Raw genomic sequence first — 23,651 nt, 5'->3', positions numbered from 1 at the left:
TCAACAGATATGATAGACCCAGATGAATAAAAACTCTTTGGAAAGCTTATTAATTCGAGGAGTGTAGAGAGGACTATGAGACCAAAAATTTGGAAACCCTTCCTTACACCAGTTATGCAGACTCCAGGGGCTTTGTAGGGGTTAGCTCTCACTTGGGCAGATGGACCACATAAAATCAATGTTCCATCAGAGAGGTCTCAGAGGGAATGGCCGCTGGATAGTCAGTCAGCATGGAAAATGGCCATGGAATAGAAATGGAGAGGTGAATTTGGGGCAGTTTATCAACATTTCCTTTCTTGTTTAATTGTCCCAAAGGAGCATGTGCTACTTCTGTAATTTGGGAAAATGGACTTAATTAAAATAATTAAAAATAATAATGCTGAGTGATTTTCAATCATCACAGCAAAATTAAGTTAATCTTCAACCATGACTAAGACCTTTTCAGTAGCAAGGATGAAGCAATAAAATAAAAAATACCAAAAAAATTAATTTGATTATTATATTGCACCCAAATCCTTATCCTAGGCATTGCAATATAATTTGAGTAAAAAACTACCCTAATTCTTACATAGTAATACAATATTTACTATAGATTTAAAGTGAATTTGCTTTCAAGTCTAAGTTGGAAAACCTAGAAAACTTTGTCTAGATTTTTTCATCAAGATAAAATAAACAGTACTGTTTATTTCTAGGATTTCATAATAGCACTGGTTGAATATTGCTTAAAGTTAACAAAAATATTATTTTATTTTTATTATGTTAAATCAATGTTTCCAACGGACATGGTCCCTATTTCTAGTCTGATTTTTAGAATAAAATGTGGGATCTGTGTCAGGAAATTTGGAAGCAAAGGTAATTAGAAACTGTTGAATGTTTTTTCCCATCATTTAAGGATCGAAATTGAATTTTGTCAAATGCCCCCCTCATCATCAATTAAGATCATATTTTTTCTCCTCTACTATTGAATCATTCTTGCTTTCCACATTTGAATCATGCCTCCTTATTCTGTAACATACCTTAAATTCACTGCTAAACTATTCATTAATATTTTACCTATGTTATTTTTACATTTGTTTTCACAAAATGCAATTATTCTATGGTTTGATATTCAGTATGTATCTTTATCAGGTTTAGTTTCAATGTTACACTTTGTAAAAATGAACTCAGGAAATTTTCTCTTTTTCTTTATGTTCTGGGATATATATATATTCCATAAATATATATAGCCTTTGTTAACTTTGAGATGCTGCATTATTTTCTATTACTGCTATCACTAGGTACCACAATCTTTGTATCTTAAAACAATACAAATTTATTATCTTACAGTTCTGTAAGTTAAAAGGTGACATGGGTCTCACTGGGCTAAAATGAAGGTGTCAGCAGGACCCTGTTCCTTCTGGAGGCTCTAGGGGAATCTGTTTCCTTGACTTGTCCTACTTCTAGAGGCTGCCCATGTTCCTTGGCTTGGGGCCCCTTCCTCCACCTTCAAAACCAAGAAAGGCTAAGTCCTTCTTGGACTACACCTCCCTGACTCTTCTTTTTTTTCCAGCTAGAAGGACCCTTGGGATTATACTGGACTTTTTCCCTCCAGAGGAGCCAGGATAATCTCCCTGTTTTAAGGGCAGCTGATTGGCAACTTAGTGTCCATCTACAGTCTTAATTCCCCTTTCCCATGGAAAGTAACATGTGCACTGGTTCTGGAAACTAGGGTGTGGACGTTTGCTTATGGGCATTACTCTTCCTACCATAGATGTTTATCTGACAACCAAATGGAGCTACAATACAGTATATGTCTTTTATCTTATATACCTTTATATTGCAAAAGAAATGTATTAACCAGCAAGATGGGAGTTGAGTAGCGGTAAGTTTTGCTACTCTATAAAAATGCAGAATTACCAAATCAGCTCTCTCTATAAATTTCAATCCTAAAGCATTCAGAAATAAAACAACTTGCTTAATAATTATCATATTCTTACAAATTTTTATAGTAATGGGTGTTCAAATGGATACAAACATATTGGTCATCAACTTTGTCCTAATTGTTATTTACCCAATTAAGCCTTTTTAAACAAAAAAAAATTTAAGCCCCTAAATAAAGCCTTTAATTCTTTGGAGTCATAAAACTGAAAGCAGTGCTATGTTATTTTTTAAAGTGATATTTATCATCAAGTAACTATAAGTTAATCATGAACAGGACACCAGAGAATGGTTTTACTCCTATTAAAGAAAATATCAACTGTTAATATCTCTGTTGTGTGTGTATATATATACATATATATGCATATAAATAAAAGGATATTTATAAACATTGACACATTCACATTTGTGTGTTTACTGAATGTACAGTTTCAAGCCTGCTTGATTAATATATGAAGCACAATTTCCTGTCACTAGTATTCTTGATACCAATATATTTACTATATATATATATGTATATATATGTCACTAGTATTAGAGTGTTCCTTTATTCCTTTGAGTCATAATATAACCACTTCTCATTATTGGATATTTGGATTCCCAATTTTACTCTAAATATCACTGACATAAACAAACTTGTATTGAAATCATTGCATATATCCTGTGATTGATTCTTGGGATAAATCCCTGAAAGAAAAATTGTCAGGACAAAGAATATTCATATCTTTTAAGGTTTCCAATATGAAATGAGAATCATTTTAGTCTTTGAAACCAGTGCTCTGTCAATTATTTGTCATCATCAACTTATACAGAAGGTTTGAATAAGGACATAGCCTTTGAATCTCAAATTGTGAAATTATTAGTATATCAGGACTACTAATTATTAGCATTTCAAGGAAGGATTCAGGGATTCCATTTTCCCGACTGTCAACAAATATGAAGCACTATTATCAGATTTACAGTGAGAAGAAATATTGCCACTATATCCTCCACTTTTGTTATAAGTAACAAAAAGATAAAATACAGGAAACAGCAATATTTACCGTAATTACTCTTAGTAGGCAGTGTGCTGAGTGCCTATGTTTCCTGGTTTGGCTAATCCTCACAATAAAGCTATGACTTACAGTACTGACCCTCATTTCACAGATATAAAAACCAAGGCATAGAAAGCCAGTACCTTAGGCCACCCAGTGAGGAAGTAGCAAAGTAAAGATTAAAACTGAATCCATCCAACACGAGTGTCTGATCTCCAAAAGCAAAATCCTCTACTCCCTTGACCTCCCCCAGCTAGTGGTAGTAGTAGCAGTGATAGTAGGATTATCATTCATTCATTCAAAAGTTTACTCAGTGCCTACCATGTGCCAGACTCTCTGCCAGCTACCTGGAGACTATAGCAAACATAGCAAACACAGCCACGTACCTTGCCAAGCTTACAGTCTTTTCGGCAGGGCAATTATTCAGCTGGTGGTTATGCTACCCTAGAGCGCACCCAGTGTTATATTGGGGGAATTACAGGTGCCACAAAACTGTTCTCTGCATTCCCAGTACTTTCTATTCACCATTACTGACCCCATTACATTGAAAAATAAAAATTTGTGTATGTGCTGGCTTTCCTCCTTAGACAACGGACTCCTTGACAATTGGCATCTTATTTACTTTTGTGACCCTAGAAACTAACATATTTCCAAGCATATCGTAGGTGCCTAATAAATGTTTTTTGAATGGTTGATTATTATAACTAGTCTCTAATTAGGTAAGCAATTTCTGAGTCCCTTTTCTGTTACTCTCAATGATACATTATTTTTAAATGAAAATGTTAATTATGTGATTTATGCTAATCACCCTAATTTCTTGGAATTAAAAATAATGCAGTTCATTCACTCTCTCAATCAACAAATACCTCATTCACTTACCACTTACAAAAATATTACTTTATGTATTGCAGGGAGGACAGAAATAAATTAGGCACTGAGTTTACATTTGGAATTTTGAGTCTTGTAGAAAAGGTAAGATAATGTCATCAAAAATATCGAGATGACCATTCAGGGTGTGTGTGTGTGTGTTGCTACTATGGCAAGAGCTTCTACGTCCATTCTTGGAAAGAATGACTTGATTGGAAGGAATGGGGCAGTGACTCATTCTCCCAGAAGCAAGCGAGGCTCCCTTTCAGTCCTTTCTAATGATCGACCATCAGGCTTTGCAAATGAATCATCAGAGTGTGGACGGAACCCTTTGTGTTGGATGATCTCTCAGGGCATGGGAGACAGTTTGCACGTTCTGTGGGGTGAGTATTTGGCCCTACTTGGATTCAGAGGCTCTGATGTGGAAAGGCCTCAGATAAGGATGGCTGTGTGGGCACCCAGATGAACTGGCCTCGGGAGCATGAGCAAAAGGGTGAGTCATAACCAAGCTGGTAATGAGGGAATGAAATCATGCTCAAAGCCACCCTCCTTCCAAAGACCAGGCTGGCCCAGGCAGGGACTCAGCGTGAAACAAGAGCAATCAGCAGAGGAAGGAAGATCCCAACAACTCAGCAGCAGCACTCGAGCAGCAGGTGATGTTGGGGGCCGACTGAGATGCCAGTGTTCTTCCCAGGCAGGTCCTTCAGGGGTTCAGAGCCCTGAAAAGTTTAAGAACCTCTCACCTGCTCACCCCATATATAAATCAGTCAACGCTAAACCATACAATGTAAAACTTGTATGTGTGCTAAAATTCCAATACCTTTTTTCTATATTTTCAGATGAAAAAAATATGGACAAGTAAGAAAAAAGTGAACTTTCCTCATCTTGCTGATGTCCTGTTTTTGCTGGTGGTAAGCCTTTGCTTACGTACTCTGTATCAAGGGTAAGCACTAACTTGTCCCCTCTTGAGAAGGGAAGACTCAGGACCTATTTGTTGGGACTCATTTTTCTGGATGTTCTAGGTTGGCAAATAGGCGGCATCAAGAATATGATTCTGGACTTCTTGCTCATCTAGACCTGTGTTTCTAGAACCTAATTCTAATTTAATGTGAGAAGTAAACAGTATGGTCTCATTCGTACCCTGAGCAGTGTGAAACAACCCATATTTATTACACCTAAAACATAAGAAAGAAAGAGCCAAGAATTTGAGAGATTTAAATAAATTTTTAATGGAACTTGAGAGAACAGAGGTAATGATGTCAGGAACCTGAAGGGATTTCTGGAGGAGGTTGTCTTTAGGCTTTCAAGATAAAGGAAGTGCAGGGATAACAGGGAGAAGAGCTTCTAGCTCCGGGGCTGAGAGGGAACCTGAGGAAGGAGCTAACTTGGAAGAACTGCCCCCCACCTTCCCTGCCCAAGGCTGGAATCCAGACTTCTCTGAAAAGAGTGTGGCTGTGCTCAGTGCATGGTGGATGTTGCTGAGGGTTGCAGGCAGAAGCTGTGAAGAAGGAAACCACACACTGGGGGTACCAGACAGGCTTGCTGGGAAGCTGCCCACTGGCGAGACTCACCAGAAAGATGCCATGGCCGTACTGGTGACACTGTTTGGAAGAGGGTGCACTATGGAGCCCCATCACACCAGTGACAGGGGAGTTCCCCGGCTGCCCACCTGCCGGCATGGAGGCCATCCACGGCAGCTGAACTGTTGGAGTCAGAGATACAGCAGAAGAACGGGAAAGAGACAGCCCTTCCTCCTGCAGTATGCCCCACATCCAGAAGCTTCCAATAGGGCATTGTGCCAGCTGGCAAAGGAGAGATGGATTACAGGGCAAAGAAAGGCGGATTTGGAGCAACGAGGCAACAAACTGATAACTGGATCTATTATGTGTGTATATATATATATCTCAAAATGTTGGCAAAATTACCTATGCTCTAGTTCAGGCTATAAGATCAGAATACAAGTTATCTGAAGTAAGCTGAAACTCTGTTTTCCAAAAATCTCATTAAGGCTATATCCACAGCTCCTTGTATGGCACACTTCTAGAATTTCTCCATAGGGCTTACATAGTTACATTCTATATTACTTAGTTATATTTTACTGGCTTGATGTAGTCAAGTGGGAACTGAACTTACTTCAGTTTTAATAGTTATACCCTGGCTCCCTAGACTGCCTTATCAATTGTGCCTACGAACCTGAATCTGCTGTATTCTTACTCTGAATTACAGTATTTGGCTGATGGTCCTCATGATTTTTTAAGTGGAATTGGGTCCAAATGAAGAGTAGGTGATGCAAACTTGTCTTTGGAGTCTAAATTCCAGAGCTTTCACCTAAGTTTCGTGTGACCTTGAGTACATTATTTAATTTTTCTTAGGCACAGCTTTTGGATCTCTGAAGTGAGGATTAAAAAAACCTATTTAGTCTGGTTACTGTGAGGATTAAATGAGATCGCCTAGTAAACATTTAGGCTGGTACCTAATAATTCCTCAACAAACGGTAGCTATTATTAAGGTTTCATTGATTCTTAAAATGAATGGAAAGATGACAGACTTTTGTACAGTCTTCAAGGCGTGCTTCCTAAAATACAATTTCAGAAAATGAAAGAGCAAAAACACAAGGACCTCACAACAAGGACTGAGTCTTGATGAGTGACTACTAAAAGTCGGGAAGTTCATTCCACAAAGGTAATAAAAACAGGGGATCTAAAAAGGAATCATCTGATCCAGTTTGCATTTCATCAGACTGTGTTATAGGCCAAATCTGTTTTACTGTCTCATTTATGTGACAGATGGTGTGACAACTTATTGAGCTGATAAATAGTTTTCAGTTATTTAATCACAGTGCAATCATCTTACTGTATTTCTGCTCGCCTAATTTGAAACAGATTTAGCTCTTTGTCCGGATGGTTTCCTGTGCGTGCCATGCCAGTCAGCAGGCGGGGCTGTCGCCGTCAGACTGTGTGTCTATACCAGACTCTTGGAGAGGACAGCATGCTTATGTCACAAGCCACATCTGTCACGGCAGGATTTGTGTTTCTCCTCAGGTTAATAATATGTGATGGAGGCACCAGGTCTCCCTTCCTTAAAAGCAAGGATACCAGTTTAGGAAGAGGTGCTTCAAAGATCAAAACCAGGTCTGTGACAGTGACATGTGAGTTTGTGAATTGGACATGGCAGTGTCAGATCTCTCCTAAACCAAGGAAATAGCCCTTGACCAGCAGAAGGAGAGCACGGGGAATTGCTGGCTCCAATTAGGGAGACAAGTTTTGCAAAGTAGCCATGTTCATGGGCAGTTTTTGCAGTTTTTCATGAAGTACTGTACAGAACACTAGAAAAACAAACAAGGAAAGAACAGGCAAGATGTGGAATACAAGTAGGTTTGCCAGGTCAGAGAGGAGAGCACAAAAGACTTGCCTCTTCTCAGCTCTCACTCTGAAGAGAGATTGTTTTGCTCTGGACAGGCTGGATAGTTTTTTGTTTTGTTTTGTTTTGTTTTTAAAGGTTTTTTATTTATTTATTTGACAGAGAGAGACACAGCGAAGAGGGAACACAAGCAGAGGGAGTGGGAGAGAGAGAAGCAGGCTTCCTACTGAGCAGGGAGCCTGATGCGGGGCTCCATCCCAGGACCCTGGGATCATGCCCTGGGCTGAAGGCAGATGCCCAACGACTGAGCCATCCAGGCATCCCAGGCTGGATAGTTTTCATTTCTAATCAGGATAACAAGTAAGCAGGAGCTAAGAACTGAAATTCAAACTTGGTAAGATAATAATAATAATAATAACAATGACCACAACAGCTATATTTACTTAGAGACCTTAATAATCATTATTGTTTAGAAGCTTTATAATAATAATAAAATAATAATATATTACTTAACATTTATTAGTACTTATGTGCTAATTATTTATATTAATCCATTTAATCTTCATTAAAAGCCATGCTAGAACTTTTCACTAATCAATTATCCATTGATATATTGAACAAACATTTATTTAGCATGTATTCTATCTCTGATACACAATTCCATTTATTCTCACCACATTGAGAGGTAGGTGTAATTATCACCTTACAGATCCTGAGGGTAAGTAATTTGCCCAGGCCAAGCAGCTAGTGGGTGGCAATGGTTTCAAATCCATATCGGGCTCATAACTGTTTCTTTATTCTGGGCTACCTCTCATCCCATGGCCCCACTGTTTCAGCCATATATTAATTAAGGAGCCCTTGGGGAAGTCCCCACCACTCAGTCACCTCATTTGCATCATTATCCTATGTGTCGAGAAATTAAATGACGTATGTCACATAAGTACATTTCTGTTGAATCATGCCCAAGTGTGTTTCTTTTTATACTAGAAACTCAATAATATTATAATTTAATTATTCTTTTTCATCAGGATTCAAGTAACACATAATCCACAACCACTTGTGTGGTGAGCACAGTATAACCTATAGAGATGTTAAATCACTATGTTGCACATCTGAAACTAATGTAAAATTGTGTGTCTATACTTCAGTTATATACATACATGTATATATATACAGCTTAATATAAAAATAGCACTACGAATCATGGCTTGGGATCTGTTCATTTTTCTCCTAAAGCACAAACTTTCTCTCCCTGTGGTATTAGCAAACATTTTCCTATCTAAGGGCTGAGGAATGGAAGGTACAGATAACCTAACAAGAACCACACATAGGGAGTTTGGAACAGTCCCTGTGTTACAAACATTTCCTTTATCACTGGGGAAATTCAAAATAGAAAAGTTCATTATAATTTCAGATATTCATCAAGGATGTGCTTATGGAAAAACCTATCTGGTATAGTAAAACTAGGGTGATATAATCTTTCTGATCATTTCATGCCTGTCACTGAAACATATTTTGCTAAAAGTCTGATGAAATCAGCCACAACGTTTTTTAAGAAGCAATCATATCTACAGTTTAGACTATGTAAGTTTAGACATGTGGAACAGTGAAAGTGAATTAAAAAATGATTGGTAAGCTTTATTGTTTTCTGCTGTAACTATGTCCACAAGCAAACTAAATTCAATGATCTTTTTTATTAAACTCTGCCAAAACTTTGTTAGTTTTGTATTTATATCCATTCTTTTTTCATTAAATAATGAATGTATAATCACGACTTATGATTATACCCTATTTTACTTTCAGAAGGAAAATAAGGCATGTATACATTCTAAAAAGAAGAATAAACTGGTGAGGTGATATGTATAATGAAGAACAAAAATGTATAAAAAAATAAGGTGAAGCCAAAATTAAGGTTAATACACCAATCACATGCCATGAAGTCCTGTGTGATTGCTAAAAATGGGCCCATAAATTTAATTATGAGCTTCCCCGTAACCAAAACAAGAAAAATATGTTATTTATTCATTCAAGAAAAATAAGTTAATCTGCTAGTATTTGCTAGGTGCCCTAGCATCTAGGGTATTACAATCACCTAAAAACAGGTACAGTATTAGGTGTCCTTAAATTAAAGTCCAACACATTCAGGAGAAGTATGTTTTTTCCTAATATTAAGAGCTAAGGGAAAGTCCTCTTGTGAATCCTTATGAAACAAGTCTAGTTAATTTTTACTATTGTGCAATGGCAAACAATTGCAATGAATCAATGAAGGAGTTGTAATGATGTGTACAGAGTACAGAGGGAACCTACGAGGACATTTGAGTCAGCCTACAGAAATGGGAGAAGTCTTCATGGCTAGTTAGCATTTAGGTCATTCTTGAAAACTGGTGGATTACCTAGGAGAACTTTCTGGCATTCCAAGCAATGAGAAAAAGTACACACAAATGCGTATAGGTGAAGAGAGAAAGGAATGTTCATAGCTGGCTTCTTAGTAGTTCAGGTTTGCATTTGTATAAATTTTGAGCAACAGATAAAGATGAATGGGTAAGCAGGAAGCCAGATCATCAAGTGGTTTGAATGTCATCCAGTATGAATAAAACTTGATTTGATGCAAATGAAAGCTATTGAAGAGTGACAATCAGATTTGTAAATGAGAAAAGACAGAGAAAAAAAGGTGACAAAAAAGTTGGGGAAAGATTGCAGCCTGGAAGGAAGAAAAAGGAACTAGTATAATAGCCAGGGTCAGAGGTGATCATGCAGAGCTTGGCCTGTGGTCATAATAACAGGACAAGAATGCTAAGAGTAGATCTAGGAAATATTTAGGAGCTCGGATATTCATGCACTGATTTGGTTGAGAAGTCTCTGCTCATACTGATGTTAAACATGGGACAGTTATATCTTTCCCAAACTGCTTCTAATTATAGACTTTCTTTTTTTCCTGAGAAGCAGACTCTTTTCATAACATCTCAGTATAATTTCATAATATTTTGGTCACTTTTGTTTTTAAAAAAGCTTTTTCTGCTATTCAAAATTCTCGTCCCTTAGCACAGACGAGACTTGTAGGAAGGGGCTCTTGGTTGGTTCTTTTTGTTTCCCTCCCTCTACCTTCCTCCTCTCATACCTCCGAGCCTCCACCTACCAATGACAGAGTGGGTGGGGGGGTGGCACTGGCTTACCCGGACAACACAAGTTGCTACTGACAGGCACACTTTCCTCCTTGTCTTGGCCACTATTCAGGGCAAAGCTATCTGCAGACAAACTTCCAAGTATCTGTCCTCTTTTGTGAGTACATTTGTTTTATCTGGAGGATGTTACAAGGCTATCCCTTGGGGTCTTCTGACCTGGGAGATCTGGCTTGGTGATTAGGCAGTTCCTCCTTCGGTCCAAGATTCCCAATAGGAGATCTGTTGATCCCATAGCTTTTCCTGCTGACAAGGATCCCTTAACCATGGAATGCCCCTGGCCCTTGGTGGGGTGGTTTTGATGGAACCAGAAGTGTGGCATAAGCCTCAGTCTCTAGTCTAAGCAAGGGAAATGTAGACTCACTCATCCTTGCATGGGAAATGCAGACTGCATCCTGGTGCCCCCTGTCTCGGCTCCCCTGTTTTCTCTTGACCCCTTCTTCACAACCAAAATGACTGCATCCCCGTGCTCCCTGTCTCAGCTGCTCTATTCTCTCCTGACCGTTTCTTCACACCCAATATAACTGTATCCCGATGCTCCCTGTCTTGACTGCCCTGTTCTCTCCTGACCATTTCTTCATACCCAATATGTCTGCATCCCGATGCTCCCTGTCTCAGCTGCCCTGTTCTCTCTTGACCCCTTCTTCACACCCAATATGACTGCAACCCGATGCCCTCTGGTCTCAGCTGCTCTATTCTTTCTTGACCCTTTCTTCACACCCAACATGACTGCATCCCGGTGTTCCGTGTCTCAGCTGCTCTGTTCTCTCCTCACCATTTCTTCACACCCAGTATGACTGCATCCTGATGCTCCCTGTCTTAGCTGCTCTATTCTCTCTTGACCCCTTCTTCACACCCAACATGACTGCATCCCAGTGCTCCCTGTCTTGGCTGCTCTGTTCTCTCCTGACCGTTTCTTCACACCCAATATAACTGTATCCCGATGCTCCCTGTCTTGACTGCCCTGTTCTCTCCTGACCATTTCTTCATACCCAATATGTCTGCATCCCGATGCTCCCTGTCTCAGCTGCCCTGTTCTCTCTTGACCCCTTCTTCACACCCAATATGACTGCAACCCGATGCCCTCTGGTCTCAGCTGCTCTATTCTTTCTTGACCCTTTCTTCACACCCAACATGACTGCATCCCGGTGTTCCGTGTCTCAGCTGCTCTGTTCTCTCCTCACCATTTCTTCACACCCAGTATGACTGCATCCTGATGCTCCCTGTCTTAGCTGCTCTATTCTCTCTTGACCCCTTCTTCACACCCAACATGACTGCATCCCAGTGCTCCCTGTCTTGGCTGCTCTGTTCTCTCCTGACCGTTTCTTCACACCCAATATAACTGCAACCCGATGCTCCTGTCTTGGTTGCTCTGTTCTCTCCTGACCGTTTCTTCACACCCAATATAACTGCATCCCGATGCTCCCTGTCTTGGCTGCTCTATTCTCTCTTGACCCCTTCTTCACACCCAATCCCATTGGGTGTTTCACCAGTTTGATGGCTCAACAACTTTCAGGCAAGCATGTTTACTAGTCCCCGCTCAGTGTGACATGGAAAGGGAGATTTTGACACCTGTAATCTTGTAGGAGAAGGACAGAAAAGTTAAATATTCTCTTTTATAGGGAGAAATGAGAATTGAATGGGAGGGTTACCATTATCCAAGCTCTGCCTGTCCCAGAAGATGATGACCTTTTTCTTCTCCAGGTCGTTCTTCTGCCTCTAGCTGATAAAGACTAGCAAAGTAGCTTCTCTTGTCCTTGGGGAAAAACTGAGGGTCTTACCTAAAGAAAGTAGAAGTGGTCCTCACCATAATGCCTTGCTCTATTGATTATTTGCAGACACAGGAAACAATTTTAATTCCCTATCTCACACTATTTTGTTACATAACTTTTGAAAAGACTGAATGTGGATGGTAAAGAGCCATTTAAAATATCTCCAGTTGTTTTTGGCCTGGGAGACTGAAGGAGTGGTGGCATCATCTACCAGGATAAGTGACACAAAAAGATGAGGATGAGGATAGATGACAATGTCTCCCATTTTAGACATGTTTAATTGGAGGTGCTTTTGGGAGAACCAGGTAGAGGGTGTTCAGAGATGAGTTGGGTCTATGTATCTGTGCCTCCAAAGGCAGAAACTCAAGCTTTAGGTACAGATTCAACACTTACTGGCTCAGAGTTGAAGCTATAGATATTGATTGCAAAAACACAAGATTTTCCTAAGCTGAAATGAAAACTCCATTCCTCTTCCAAATTTGAAAATCTTCATAGGACTGTAGAATTTCACAAGGGAGATACCTCAGATATCATCTATTGGTCCTGCTGATTATTTTTAAGTACAAAGTACTTACAAATACTACTATAGTTAAATATTAGCTTGGGCTTTTAATTATCTGAACAAACCCTAAACAATGTAATTGTTGTATATTACATAAACAAAACAAAACAAAAACAAAAAACAAAACAAAAGAAACCCACCATTCCTCAGAGAGATGCATTTGTGTGGCAGTAAAGATTCTATGATGTTTGTTTCATGTGATCAAAGCAGCGATTTTACCCTCTGATCCTAGTATCATTCTTTATGGTTTAAGAACTTAGTAATTAAGACCACAGATTATTTTCTTGGTATCCATCACATTGATAAATCTTAGGCAGCTACATGAGTTCTTTAAAGGAAATAATAAATCTAACAATATACCTTAGTAACCATTTCAGACTATATTTATGCCCTGAAATCTATAAAGCCTTCATTATGCTTTCTTAAGAGTGTTCTTAGAGAGTTAGAACATAACTTCAAATGATATTTTCCAAATTTTATGAGATCCCTTACTGGGAAAGAGTCACAGACGTGTTCTTTTACTGAAAGAGATTAAGTTACACCAACTCTTAGAAGAAGAATGTCACATTCCTATTGGATTTTCCCCCCTATTATATCTTTAAAACTCCCTGGTCAATTTTTCTAGATTGTTGGAAGCCTGCTCAAGTTAAGTGGAATCAAAATTTCCCCAATTTTGTTATGATCTCAGTTCATAAAAAATACTTCTCACCTACTCAAAGCAATTCCTTTACTAATGAAATTAATTTCCTTTTCCCTTTTTTTTTTTAAAGATTTTATTTATTTATTCATGAGAGACAGAGAGAGAGACAGAGGCAGAGGGAGAAGTAGGCTCCCCGCGGAGCAGGGAGCCCGATGCGGGACTCGATCCCAGGACCCTGGGATCGTGACCTGAGCCGAAGGCAGACGCTTAACCAACTGAGCCACCCAGGCATCCCAATTTCCTTTTCCTTTTAATCTTTTTTTTTTTTTTTTTTTTTAAGTAGGCTCCACACCAAACATGGGGCTTAAACTCACAACCCTGAAATCAAAAGTTGCATGCTCTAACAACTGAGCCAGCCAGGTACTCCTAAAATTAATTTCCTATACAATTTTAAGACAAGAAGCTTTTGGCTCAAATTTATACTTTTTAATATATGATGCATTAGGTATAGGAACTTTACATGGTGCTGGATTAAAAAACTGTTAATGACTCTACAATCAATTTTATATCACTAATCAGATCAGCTTTTTATAAGTGACTGAACAATGTATAGGTTTTAGAAAGGACTAAACTGACATGCTGGTTTCCAGTGTAATTGCTAGCTGCATACCATATGACTGCCAAGCCACCATTTTGGTTACAAAGTAATTGCGTTTGAGGAACTATTTAGACATTGGCTATATTTATAAGAATGGCCTGGTCATCAAATATCAGTGCCAATGGAAGAGATCACCACAGCTATCCAGGAATTTAAAACTTGATAGATGCAGAACACAGGATATTCGCAAAAAGCGCAAGTTCCAGAATTTTGTGGTGACCATTATATTGAGAATGACTGTCATGTAAATCAAATGTGGGAAAAATTATTATGTTGAGTGCCATACTTTTGGCTTTTGATCAATGCATATAAAGAATTCAACTCATATAACCTATGTTCTAGTTACTTAGTATCTCACTGTTGTTCCAGGTTTCAACAAGGTGTACTTCTGCTGTGTTCTTTGATATAAAAATATTATGTTCCTAAGACATGTGGGAAACACTATGGGAGCATCAGAGAAGCATGTATCCAGAGAGCCTTTCACTTGTATCCCTACAAGTAGTAGTGGAGATGGCGTCTCCACTACATTAAAAATGGCAATGCCATGTTCCTTACATATTTCATTTCCTTTTTGAATGCTGAAACTTTCACTTGAACCTTCCTAGTTGCTAGGCTTTCTTCCAATTTTCGTAAATTATCACTTACCCTGCCCTGCAGCAAAGTGTCATTAGGAAACACTAGTTAAAATTTTTAAAATCCAGTTTTTCAAAATATCTTCAGCTTCTCTTACTCTTGACATTTTCTGTCTCTTCCCCTACCTAGTGTTCTCTTCCAGGAAGTTCCATCATCTGATCAACAATGACCCTATGTATTTACAGAGTCTAATTACAATTATTATTTATCACTACTGACAAATCATGCATACGATGGTTAAACACAAAAATAATAAAAAAAATGCATAAACCTAAAAGCATAGTTCTCCAACACAGAGGATTATGGTTTCTATGTGTGATATATAGATATTCTTATTATCATTTGTTTGCCCCCACGAATCAAATGAAGAAAATATTACAAACATCAGGAAGTCTTTAATCTACTTAGAAAAATAAATAATATTCACTTTTGAAGTTCCTGATATTTTGTTGTATACTGAAAAACAATGCTAGAATCACACCATCCAATACAGTAGCTACCATATTTAGCACTTGGAATGTGGCCATATGCAAGTTGATACATATTGTAAGTGTAAAATATACACTGAGTTTCAAAGATTTAGCATGAAAAAAATGTAAAATATTAAATTTTTGCTGTTGATTACATGTTGAAATGATAATATTTTGGACATATTCAGTTAAATGAAACAATTAATTATCACATGAATTATACCGGTTTCTTCTTACTTTTTTAATGTAGCCACTAGAAAATTTAAAATTTCATACATATTTTGCATTATATTTGCATTGGATTGCCCTCTGTTAGAGAATTCATTTTGTTTCCACACAAAAGCCTGATATCAAAAGTGATTAGAAAGAATTAGTATACTCTGAATTATAAAATGTTTGTGGGAAGATGGTACTCTGGCAGAATCATGGGTAAGTAAATGTTAGTGTTTTTATAAATGTAGTGGATATTGTGCTGATATTTAAAACAAAGGGCTTAGTGGTACCTGGGTAGCTCAGTCAGTTATGTGTCTGCCTTTGGCTCAGGTCATGATCCTGCATCAGGATCAAGTCTGGCATCAGGCTCCTTGCTCAGCGGGTAACCTGCTTCTCTGCCTCTGCCTCTCTCTCTCTCTCTCATAAATAAATAAAATCTTTAAAAAATATAAAATAAAATACCCATAAAGCTACAGGAAAAAGCAATTGAAAAACGAAACAAAACAAACCCAAAGGGCTTAGATTTCCCTTACGCCTGTTATGTTGTCCTCCTTCATCTAATTAAGGTAGCATCTGGGTCTGACTACATTTAACCTCTGGGAAGTGATGACCCAGTGGAATCCAGAGAACAAGAGTAACTATTTCTGAGTTTTAAAAGTCTAGAACTTGGGGCATAAACAAAAGATTTGGGAGGATACTCTAAGCAGTCTGAATGATTTTGTCTTATCTCCAAAAGCAGATAAACCTTTCCCCAGCTGGGGGAGGGTGGGGAAGAAGAGGAAGAAAATCCAAGAGAGTTTAGATGGGATCATATCCTTGAGAAAGGACCTGTGCCCTGCATTTCATGAAGGCCACCAAGTGGTGAGGGGAAATAAAAGAATTCACAACAGGGGACCTAAATCTTATGCAAACAAGGTAGCCAGGTCTCAGAGTTGTGGCTTTAGTAGGCATGACCTTGGGCTGTAAGACAGAAATGAGTAGATGGGTCACTAGGGAACATGGCCTTATCTAGCTCTACTATACATCCACAGGTCCCAAGGGGTAGTGACGTAGAGCACCATCATGTGCCCTCAGAGGGAGCGGGGAAATAACTAGAAGACAGTTGGACAAAGGAAGGCCTATGGATGAGGGTGAAGGATTTCGAAGTAGCAACTCCTGCAGGCAGAGAATCAGGAACAGACAGATTACCTACATCTCAGTGGAGGGTGGAGAAGCCAGGGCCAGCCTCTCTTGACAGAGAGCAGACTGCTATTTCAAGAGCTCCTGGAATATACATGTAACTTGGGGAGAAAAAGAACAAAGGGAAACCGAAATAGAAATTAGGCTATTTGAGAAATATCAAGGAATTTATATTTCTTGCATTTTTGCCACTGAAGTTAATCTCATGAGCTTCCTATCCTCTAGATGATCAATGGGGTAGCAAGGATCTTGAACCTGTTTAAAATTCTGGATGACTTGAGAAAGTTTTTGTTTATTTTATAAGCGTATATCATATACCCAGTAAAGAAAAATAAATAAATAAATGTCACTCTGGTTTGTCTTTAGTGGCCAGTCTAGTGCCCAATGGCCAGTCCTCACAAAGCTTTTAGCAATCTCTCTTTTCGTTACAACTACTGCTTCTCCATTTGTACCAGAGACTGCTATCTTTGAGCCTGTTCAATATCCAATGCTGCTGTTTATTTTTTATATCTTCAACTTTTTATTACGAAGTTTGAAACACTAGTACAATGAAAACTGTAATTCATACCGCACAGATTTAACAATCTTCTGCTATTTTTGTTTTATATCTTTCCCTATATGAATACACACACATTTATTTTCTGAAATAAATTTCAGATAGCATTAATACTTTCACCCTTAAATTCTTCAAAATGACGGCCGCCTGTTCCGTAACTATAATACCATTAACGTGCCTAAGAAAATCAACATCCTTGCTAGCATCTAATATTCAGTCCATATTCAGATTTCCCCATGTATGCCAAGGATGTCTTTTTGAGCTCTTGTTTTTCTCTAAAGAATTCAACCTAAGCTCATACATTGTATGTGCTGCCATCTTTTCAGTTTCTCTAGCAAATAGTTTCCTCCACATACCCATCTTTTTTTTTTTTTTATGACATTCTTTTTAAAAAAAAAAAAAAGTCTAGGCCATTTTATCCATAAAATGTTCCATATTCTGAATTTGCTTAATTGCTTCCTCATTGTGGAGTGTAAAATGTCCCCATATCTCTTGTATTTTCTATAAACTGAAATTTAGGTCTACAGCTTGATTAGTCAGGAAAATATTTCGACAAGAATAGGTCATCAGTGACATTGTATATTTCATGTTGAATCACATCAGGATTGACCAAATGTGAGGTTGGCTACTGTTTAATCCCCCAGTTAAGGTGTTTACAACCAGCTCTCTCTACGATAAGTCATTTGGGAGGTCGTTTTACACTTTTCTTAACTCTATTTGTCCTTCCTTCACTGCGTTGGTTCTTAACCTATTGCTTACCTCAAAGAAGTTATTTTATTTCCCTGAAACATTTCCCCCCCCATCTCCTAACTAAAAACAAACACAAGGTTATTGTAAGGGCTCAGTGAAGTAAAGGATGTGAAACAGTTTTGTAAACTGCAGAGTGTTTTGCAATTGTGAGATATCCTTATTCCTGTAAAGAAATAGTTTCAGATGAAGCTCTGAGTAGCCTACTCATTCAGGGGAAGCAATGGTGTTCTGGTATCTGCTCAACAACCAGCCCTCCAAATAGAAAAGCCCTGCTGTTTAAATTTTGCCAGTTTCTGTGGTGTTAATACTCCTACCCTGGCCAATTTCAAGCTACCAACTTGATGTCAACCAGGCTGCAAAATTCCAGAAAACTGAACAATCGTCTCTTTCGAGTGTGGACAAGTCAGTTCCACACACCACTGAGGGGACGATTGCAGAGGTAGGACTGCCAGATTCAGCAAATAAAAATACAGCCAATATTTGGGATATATGTATACTAAACAATTTTTTGTTGTATACCTGAATTCAAATTTAATCAGGTGTCCTGTATTTTATTTGGCAAACCCATGTGGTGGGCATGTGTGTATGCTTGCTTTCGTGGGTTGTGTGTGTGTGTTGGGGTATAAGTGAGGCACCTACAAGGACAGATTTCCATATTCACCCTCCTCCCCCAACAACCTCAACCACAGGGCTCTTCATGCATTTGGTGTGTCTGCATTTTTTTCTTCCCTTCTTTCCTTCATTTTCTTGGTTTTTTGTCAGAGAAATGCTATGCCAGAATTTCCTCAATTTATATTTGGCCTTAATACTAAGTCTTCAGGACAAAAAGGAGATTTTGAGGACAATTAAGAAGTTTATCTAAGTAATAAGATGAACAATTTTTTTAAATTCTAAATTGTTCCAAGAGGATTTCTACTTTGGCCAAACTCAACTCCAGCACTTTTGAAAACATATGCAAGTTAACAAAAGTCAATCATTATAAAAAATCTAGAAATGAGAATTTTCCTTAGTACATAAGAAAATGGTTAATATGAACTCTGGTAGTTTACAATAGCCCCCTTACAGATAGGCTTTATTGGCAATATTTAGGTGAAGCAGTTCATTTTAAGATTATGCACATGTAAAATAAGCCGAAGACCTGAGTATGTCTCCGATTGCCACACTGAGTGAGGTAGGATATACTCTGCCCAGATATTTATATTAAAGAATATATATGAAATATATTTATCTTTATGGGGGGAAGAATAGGAAGAAAAATTACTTTTGCTGTTGTTTTTGTGGTCTGAATGGGCTCATTCCCCCCAAGAAAACATGCATTTGATTATGTGGTTTACTAAGGCATTTGTATTAGTTTACTAGTCCTTGGTTACAAGACACCACAGACCAGGGGGCTTAAACAGTAGATCTATTTGCTCACAGTCCCGGGGACTAGAGAGCCAAGATGAAGGTGTCAGCAGGTGTGCTTTCTTCTGGGCCCCTCTCCTTGGCTTGCAGAGGGCCACCTTCTCCCTGTGGCCTCTGTGAGCTCCCATCTGGTGTCTCTCTGTGTGCCCTAATCTCTTCTTCTAAGGACACCAGCCATAGTGGATTAGGGTCCACTTAACTTCATTTTATTTTTTTATTTTTTAAAGATTTTATTTATTTATTTGAGAGAGAAAGAGTGAGAGAGAGGGGGAGAGCATGAGCAGGAGGAGGGGCAGAGGGAGAAGCAGACTCCCCACTGAGCAGCAAGTCTGACATGGGGCTCCATCCCAGGATCCCTAGGATCATGACCGGAGCTGAAGGCAGACGCTTAACCGACTGAGCCATCCAGGCGCCCCACTTAACTTCATTTTAATTAGTGGCTTCATTTTAACTTAATCACTTGTTTAAAGGCCCTATCTCCAAACATAGTCACATTCTGGAGTACCGGGGGTTAGGACCTCACAGTATGAATTTTGTGTGTGTGGGGGGGGGCAGGGGGGGGGCAAAACTATTCAGTCCATAACAGCATGCTTCCCTATAGTTATTCTAAGGAGATTAGAGGTTTTTTTCTAATTCTTTCTTCCCAGGGAAAGAGTCAACAATTCAACAATTTTAGTCAACACACAGCCCAGATGACAGAAAGACCTCCAGTCACTTCCTGCCTTGCTCAAAAAACAGAGTCTATCATGCCCTAGAAGGCTCGACTCCGCCTGCCCTCCTCAACCCCCTCACCTCTCTGAGTCTGCGTCCCCTGCTCTCACCTGGTCTCTCTACTCCAGCGCTTGGGCCACCATCCCAGCTGAGGATCTGTGCACTGACACTCCCTCCGTGTGCAGTGTGCCCGCCCCCCACCCCATTCAGTTCTTCCTCACTGAACTGTTACCTCCTCCTGAGAAGAGCCCTCGCCAACTCTCTCAGAGATAGTCCCCTATCCTGGCCTTCCCTGCTTTATTTTTTTAATCAATATATTTAATATTTTACTTGCTGGTCCTAATATCTGTCCCCCCACAAGCACACATACTCGATCTCTGTCTTATTAACCACTGCAGCCCTTCCTTGTGGAACACTGCCTGGCAAGGGGCAAGCACTGTGTATGAAATGAACGAAAGAAACGTGAGGTTCCGTTTGGATTTATCTTCTTCCAAGTTCTCTTGTTCTTACTCTGGGGGGAAGAATACAAGCAGTGGTCAGGAGCACAAGCCTTGGAGGCAGAGAGAATTAGTCAGGGACGGTCTACACCACCCGCCAAGGGCTGGTCTTGGGCTAGAGTCATCTGTATGAGCCTGAGGCAACTCAGAGAAAGTGAAATTAATTACCTTCTGAAAGGGGTGGTGAGGTGAAGTAGGTAAAATGGTCAGGCGGGTGATTAACATTCTGCGGTTCCAAATTCAAGTCTGGGCTCAGAGAGGGTGTTACAACCCATGAATGGGGACTGCTCTGGAAAGAAGGGGGTGGGGCTCTCATAAATGCTGCATGACGCCTGCGTTCAAATAGACCCTCTGTTTATGGTCCAGGGGGTCATGTCATGCCCCCCCTCCCCCCGCCCCGCTTTCCCCCTTCATTACAGAGAGTACATCTCTGAAACCAGTTATCACTGAAAGTTACCACAACTTAGGAAGCTTGAGTTTTAAAGCTGAAAAGCTAGAAAAAAAAATCAAGAATGATTCGTTGCTAGCTTTAATATCTTATCTTTGTTTTTTGTCACAAATATTCTGTTTTATAGTCCATTTTTTCCCTGCACTTTCAAAAGTTTCTTAGAGAACGGTATGAGTTGTAAGGGATCTTTAAATAATTTGGCCCAAGTAGTCCCCTCCTTATGCACAGCGGACGGGATCCAAGACCCCCGCGGATGCCTGAAACCGCAGATAATAGGGAGCCCTGCAGATGCTGTTTTCTCCCACACGGCCACCCAGAGGAGAAAGTGTGATTTATCAATCAGGCACGGTAAGAGATTCACAACAAAAACTACTAATACAGCAATATACCGGAATAGAAGTGATGGAGTGTGGTCCCTCCCTCCCTCTCAAAGTGTCTCCCAGCACCGCGCTCAGGCTTCTCCATGAAGACGGGACATGATAAAATGCCCACGTGGGAAGGTGAGGTGAGGTACGTGGGCATTTGAGGTAGGGATAGGCTACTACTGACCTCTGCCATGACGTGAAAGGCGCAGGCCATGTGAAGCAGCCGTGGGATGCTACTGAGTTCTGTCCTGAGGTGAATGAGGTAGGCATGGTGACACAGGCGAGGCTACTGAGGACCTCTCAGGTGAGGTGAGCGACTCAGGATAGGCTACTGCGGACCTCTGACGTGAGGTGAATGACAGAGGCTACTGCGGACCTCTGACGTGAGGTGGGTGACGTAGGCGTGGAGACGCAGGCGTGGGACGCCGGCTACACCACCACTGACCTCTGACGTGAGGTGAGTGACGTAGGCGTGGGACGCCGGCTACACCACCACTGGCCTCTGACGTGAGGTGAGTGACGTAGGCGTGGGACGCAGGCTACACTACCGCTGACCTCTGACGTGAGGTCGGAAGGAGGTCCGCGGGCTTCCACGCCGCACACCCGGATCTGGGAGAGCTGAAGGCTCCACGGGCTGAAAGCACAGACCGGGAAACCATTGAGGGGCCGGGACTGCCCGCTGTCCTCCGTTCTTAGGAGTGCCAGAGAGCGTCCCAGACTGAGCCTGCTGCAGACCCCCACGGCTGAGGAAGAGCCTGGAGGCAGAGCTGAGAGGCGGGGACTAGGCACTGCCTGCCACGCGCCTGGGGCAGGTAGGTGTTTGTTGAGGAAACTGAGGCTGGGCCGCAGCGGGGGGGCGGGGGGGGGGGAGTGCAAGATGGCAGAGCCTCCTGCCTTCCAGGGGACGTCTTTACGTCACACTGTTGCCAGTCGGCCCTGTGGAGCGCTGCGAGCGGCTGAGGGCTCCCCCAGACAAGGAGCCTTGCTGCTCAGCGCGCTCGGGGAGTGAGGGGCAGGTAGGGGCTAAGCGGGGCTTCCAGAAGGTTCCTCAGGATGTAAACCGACTCGCCTTCTTGAGACCACATTCGAATTTAGAAGCTAACCAGCTGCCACCGTCTATTTTGAGAGAACACAACTCACAGGGGACGCACCGGCTCCACTCACAGCGCCGAGGACGGAAGCACCCTTCTCGGAGGCTTTTATACTTCCTCTGAATGAGGAAGTGCTTATAATCTCACCTCTTAAATGACATTTTAGGGCCTCACAAACCACGGCAAAGGAAGGGACGGAGTCAGCACTAATTTCATAAACTATCTGTGAGGGAATTAATTGCAACCTGCCTGATTTTTCTTTCAGAAAGAAGTTGTAAAGGAATCCCATAAATTTTTGAAGGAGGAATAAATTCTTTCACAAAAGGGGTGAGAACTGTAGTAAAGTGTTAAAATAGCACAAATTAAAGTTGACTGGAATCTCCTGTAAAATCGAACCAAGCCAAAGGGTAGTAAATATCACCCTGAAGAAAAAAAATCACTGTCTTTCCAGCAATAAAACGGATTAAAATATTACATTTAAATGTACACTGGGAAAGGCGTTCTGAGTCAAGATACACAAAAATTATATATATCAAGCGACAGTATTTTGGGTTGAGTTTAATATGTTTTCGCAAACTTAACTCTCAAAAGGGAAACAATATTCTTTTTTGTTTTTTTTTTTTTCCCTAAATAAGCTGATGCATCCTGAAAAATATAGCTCCATCAAGATTTTACCTCAAAAGTAGGGTCACCTTAACCGGAGACCATATGAAATAGAAAATAGTTTTTAATATTTTTGGTGTCAGTATATAAATAGTGCCATGTGAATATAGAACTAGTGTCATTTCTCAACTTTTCCTGTGAGGCTTCCCTGTATCATATTTTTCTCTCAATTTCTCAGTTATGTCTTTTCTACATAATCACTGAGTCGTTAGGAAAACAAAGTAACTTTGACTCTATCCAAGGACAATTATCATCTTCACATCTCCATTGCCAAGAGTTGCACCATGCTTCTAGCAGTTTCACTCAGCTGTACTTGTCAATTGGAAATCTTTACAAAATTGAAGCTGCAGAAGTGATATTTATAATGCATTCTTAAATCAGGTTGCTTCGAGATCAGTTGTTTTGTTCGTATTTAGGGCAGTCTCTCTGCGTTTTGTGAACAGTTAAGATTCAATTAAATCTTCATGAAACGTTGATCGTCTAATCCTCACTGTAATATAGATACCAGGAGCATTCTTTGGGATCATAAACCTGAATATGAGCCTTACCTCTGCCACTAATGAGCACGTTACTCTATTTCTCTGCATCTCAGTGTCCCCATCTATAAAATGGGAACAAGACATGTACTCATAAAGATGTTGAAAAAAAAAATTACATTAGTTAATGCGTGTGAAGCATTTGC

The sequence above is a fragment of the Mirounga angustirostris genome, unplaced genomic scaffold (assembly GCF_029215605.1).
Source record: "Mirounga angustirostris isolate CCGP_5_RB_7025 unplaced genomic scaffold, mMirAng1.0.hap1 SCAF_6, whole genome shotgun sequence".
Classification (NCBI taxonomy): Eukaryota; Metazoa; Chordata; class Mammalia; order Carnivora; family Phocidae; genus Mirounga; species Mirounga angustirostris.
The sequence above is the reverse complement of the archived record's forward strand: the minus strand, read 5'-3'. Positions refer to the sequence as shown.